The following is a 5,463-nucleotide window of genomic DNA, read 5'->3' as shown; positions in this document are numbered from 1 at the left end:
ATGTGGTTGTTATGTTATAACCAGACAACAGATTATCCAATTTTTATTTATTGAATTAAAAACCAAAGAAAAACTTTTGCCATTTTTATTTTTATTTTTTTAAATACCAACTAAAAAAAACAAAGCCCCAAAAAATCGAAAAGACAAGTTAAAACAATTATGTTTTATTCAAACATTAAATTAGAATTGCCATCAAAAAGTTTATTTTAAATTTTCTGAAACCATTATTCAATAAAAATCAACCCTTGTCTTTTAACTTTGTTTTTAAGAGCCCTGTTCTCCGTAGCACGTTTTATTGTTTTTATACAACTTTTTGGTGTGATTCTAATAATTTTACTGAAAAGTAGTCTAAAATTGAATTTGATTATTTTTAATATGTGAAAATAAACAGAATTGGTGAAAACAATTTTCGTGTGATAAGATAAACTATATAATTAATAAAAACATACAATATCTGTTTTATTATTAACTAATAATAAATTCATGAAAAAATGAATAAAATTAATATTTTAATTAAACTATCAAACAATAAAAACATTTTATTATAATTTATTATTTTGTTATTAATAAATAATAAATTTTCATTTGATTATTAATATAATATTATTATTACTATTGTATACAGTCAAATGCGTTTATTTGTCGTGAATCCAGCAGAAAAACGTATCTATTTGTCGTAAATGAGTGAATTTTGAGAAAAATCTTTTTATATTGAAATTTATTTTTTATAAAAAATTTAGTTTTTAATTCAACAAAAGTTACAGATTCGAGAACAAAATAATTAATTGTGGTACACTAAAATGATTGGCCAGTTGTTCCACAATTAAGCAAGTTCGACAATTATAATTACGACAAATAGAAGCCTTTGACTGTAATTATTTTTGATATTTCATTTTATATAATTATTATATTCTATCGGTGTGTTGGTCACTTTTGATTGGTCAAAACCACACACCAATAGAATTTCCACTGTATTTTTTTATTTTTTATTCAACTAAATAATTAAAAAAAATTGTATTCATATTTGAGAAGTAACTTAAATACCTATTAATTAGTTAACTATATACCCCTTTAATTAACCCACCATAAAATAGCTAACTGAACTATCGATGACTAACGTAACTATATATTAGAATTATATAATTATTATTTTTTACTAGAATCAAAAGTTCATTATTTTAATATAAATGACTTTTTAAATAACTACAAAACTTATTAAAAAAATCAAATTAAACAAAAACTAAATTGAATTTTACTTTGAATAACTAATTAATATAACATTTTTAATTATATTATTTTTTACAACAATCGCTATTATTAAGTTTATTTTTTTCTGGCTAATTAAATAAAAACGTATTTAATTTGAATGTCTTTTTTCAAACTCTTCATCACCATTTGCTATTGCATTAATGACATTATCTTCAAGAAAGTCATGTATTCTGGCTTTAATTGTAAAAGGTAAAGGAAATGTGAAAAGATCCATATTTTCTGGTGAAGTAACAAGTGCTCTATGAAACAAGTAAAAATGAATGTTGCGAAGTGGATGTTTGGATATTTTATAATTAAGAATGGCATGAGCAAAGATAGTGTAGTATTCATAATAAGAAAGATTCATTGTCCATCAGCACTTCATCATCTTAAAAGTGCTCACCAGTCTTCCAAATACATTTTCAACGATTATTCTACAAGAAGAGTGAACATTGTTATATTCATCCAAATACTGTTTTTGTTCTGTTGTGTATTGTATGTTGGGATTTTCTCTTCGTGGAATGACACAACAGTCACACGAAGAATATCCTCCATCTGCCAAAAGTAATTGCCCAGCTTTAACACATGTTTCCATAAAGTAAATTTTGAATACACTTGCGTCGTTCATCGCGCATGGAATCTGTGTTATCAGACTGACTGCCATTCCAAAATAGTTAACAACCAACTCCGTTTTCAAACCAGAGTGATTACTTTTGTAGGAAAAGAATCTTTTGTCGACCGAATGAGTTCTCAAACTTATTTCATTCTGAGGATTATTTACAGGTTGATCTCTTCCATCAACTGCATAATAAATATTATGTAATTCGGGGATGTAAGTAGAATAACCAGAATTTCTCCCAAACGCGAAGTTGATAATTGTATCAGCACATTTTTATTGAATTAATAAAAATTTTATAAGAAGTTTTGTCAAATAATAAAAGTGCACAATCAAGCCAACTGGAAATGTTTGCTTTTCTTCTACTTTTTTCAATAGAATCAAGTGAATGATGATTTCGTGAAATTAAATCGATTTTTAGACAATTGAAAAGTTCCAAAGAATCAAAGTTATTTTTCATTTTTGTGAGAAGAAGAAGTAACACGTCTTATGGGTTAATGTGGTATCTTTTATCATAAGAAGATAAACGTGTATTCTTGGAACTTCCAAAAAATTTACCGATAACATTATACAGCTTGGTATAACATCACAATTAACAACAAAAATAGCGGTGTCACAAGAGAGTAATTCGTAAACTTCTTCAAATTCGGCAATTGAAAGGCCTGTAAAATTTTTGCAGTCTAAATAGGTATGAATATTAATTGAGCGTAATGTTGGTTTCTCAGGTGTAATTATAGCAGGAATTGGCACAGTAATAAAAGACCGATCGATGGTAGTTTCAGAAATACGAGATAAAAAATCATCAGTCGATTCTTGACTACGTGGTATAACCAAAGTGGCCATTTGCATTACTTCATAACGAACTTGATTGATAGCAGTGTTTTGTGTTCTTTTTTGTGCAAGTGTAAGGGGTCTTGTTCTTTGAGGTTCTCTTTTTCTGGTAGATACACTTTGAATATTTGAAAGTGACCTTCGGGGTCGTGTTGAAGATGTATGTATTAAACCGTTGTCATTATTAGTAGTTTGTTGTGTTGGTTCTTGATCAATTATTAATTCATTTGATTAGAAAGATAAATTTTGTGTTGTTGTCTGGTTTTCCAAAGTACTTGTTTGTTGATTAATTGTAATTCGTGATATTTGTGGATAATTCTGGATATTACTTAAACTTAAGTGTTGTATTTTGATTATTGTTTTGATTACTTGTTGTTAAAAGTGGTTGTGTTATTATTTAAACACTGTTTGTGTTGTTTGTTTATTGAGTGGTTGTAGTAAGTTGTGGGTTGCGATTGTTTGGAGTTTGTTGTATACCTGGTGCACGATGTGTAACATTCACAGTTTGGCGAGGTAGTAATGGTCTTAAAAGCAAACGTAAAGAAGAGATTGACCTGCGTTGTTGGTAATTTTCATTAATTTGTGAGGTGTGATTCGACAATAAATATTTTTTATGTTTTAATTTTTTATTATTTATTGTTTATTGTTTTTCAAAATCATAATTATTACATTATTTAGATTTTTGTCGATTTTTTTTTTCAAATTGAATTGCTATACAGTTAGTTCGGATTCAAATGAAACAAGTCTCATAATAAATTGAATTTGTCTCAAAACAAATTAAAATTGCACCTATATTCAATTTTGTTTCAAAACAATAAAAATTTGTCTCATTACTTTGTAATTTGTCCCAATAAAAAACAAAAGTGTTTCAAAATGATATAATGTTTCAAAATAATATTAAAATGTCCTAAAAGTAAAAAAATTTGTCTCATAAATGTGTAATTTTGTTCGATAAAGATTGTAACACTCTTTAAAAAACAATAAAAATATACACACATACTCTTTTTTGATAAAACTTTAATGTTTAATTTATATTTACAACTAAAAAATACTTAAAGAACACCTCGAGCGAGTAATTTTAACGCGACTAGTCTGACGAAATAATCAACACATTTTTTAAATTATTATCATGTACTTGAAACATCCGGTCATATTCAATAGCATATTGAATATTGTTATTTTACTCTTGTTTATATTACTTAGTATTATCTCAATAAAATTTATGTTTTTAAATATATAGTGATACATCGTTAATATACTTTTTATATAAAGTTTTTAATAAAGACTGAAAAATGATTGTGTGCCGCTTACACATCAAGTTTTTAAGGTTTTGATGTTTCTATTGGAGTTTGTGTTGTTGGTAGTAAAGTTGTTGTTATTTGCATGTGTTGCTTTCAAAAGCATTTTATGATGGTAACTCACCAAGTTGTATTTAATCTAATTGATAATTAAAAAAAAACAAAAAATTGTTCGAACTATACGAACAAATTTTACAATTTCTTAAAGTTAGATATTTTTTAAGTTGTTCATTATTTAAAAGCAAGTTTTGATTTTTTAAAGTGTTATTAATTATTTAATTTCAAAATCCTTTTATCAAAAAAGAGTATGTGTGTATATTTTTATTGTTTTTTAAAGAGTGTTACAATCTTTATCGAACAAAATTACACATTTATGAGACAAATTTTTTTACTTTTAGGACATTTTAATATTATTTTGAAACATTATATCATTTTGAAACACTTTTGTTTTTTATTGGGACAAATTACAAAGTAATGAGACAAATTTTTATTGTTTTGAAACAAAATTGAATATAGGTGCAATTTTAATTTGTTTTGAGACAAATTCAATTTATTATGAGACTTGTTTCATTTGAATCCGAACTAACTGTATTAAAAAAGTTTTTTTTATCAATAAAAATTTATTATACAATTATGAATTTCACAATTTTTTTAAATAAAAAACTTTGATAAATTTATATATATTATAATTGGGTTAACTAAAATATAGTTAAGTGAGTCATCCATAGTTCAGTTATCTATTTTATGGTGGGTTAATTAAAGAAGTATATAGTTAACTAACTACAGAATGTGAGAATGGTATGCAAGAACGAGAAAACCCTGTGGATTCAACAAAAGTTACAATTGTGTAACTTTTATGTAATAAAATTAATATTTTTTATTTCAAAAAATTCAAAAAGATCAATTAAAATCACTTATTTACAGTTCATTTTCTCTTTCAATTTGTTTGAAAACCTACAAAGCAGCTTTCAGAGTGTGAACAGCCAGCCAGCACTTACCAACTAACTGACTCAGACCTCACGCTAAAGAATCCCAGGAATACTGGACAAATCAGCCATAGCAGCTAGACGATTCAAAGCAGGCAACGTTTAATTTAAGAGTTTTTGCGAGCAAATTCTACAAGTTATTATCTCAATAACGAAAAAACGTTTAACAAACGAATCTCTTCTATTAGAAGGACTTATGACAGTTCAGATATGTATTGATTCAAACAGTGACCATTCTGACCTGTGATAGGAAACAGTAATGTGAACTGGGCGATACAACTGATTAAAAAGATAAAAATCAATCGATTAAATTCTCAACCCCATTTTTAGTTCTTTTTGAGATTTTTTTAGTCGTCTTTTTCTTCACAACTTTACATACAACATCCCGTTCTTTTTTTTGATCGGCTTGTAAACAGACTGACAAAAATAACCCTCAAAACACCTTGGAAGCTTTCGAACTGCAGATATTTTCAAGCTTTTGGTT

Source organism: Entamoeba invadens, assembly GCF_000330505.1.
Source record: "Entamoeba invadens IP1 unplaced genomic scaffold scaff_1105074724685, whole genome shotgun sequence".
In the NCBI taxonomy this organism is placed as follows: domain Eukaryota; phylum Evosea; order Mastigamoebida; family Endamoebidae; genus Entamoeba; species Entamoeba invadens.
Note: the sequence above shows the minus strand (reverse complement) of the source record.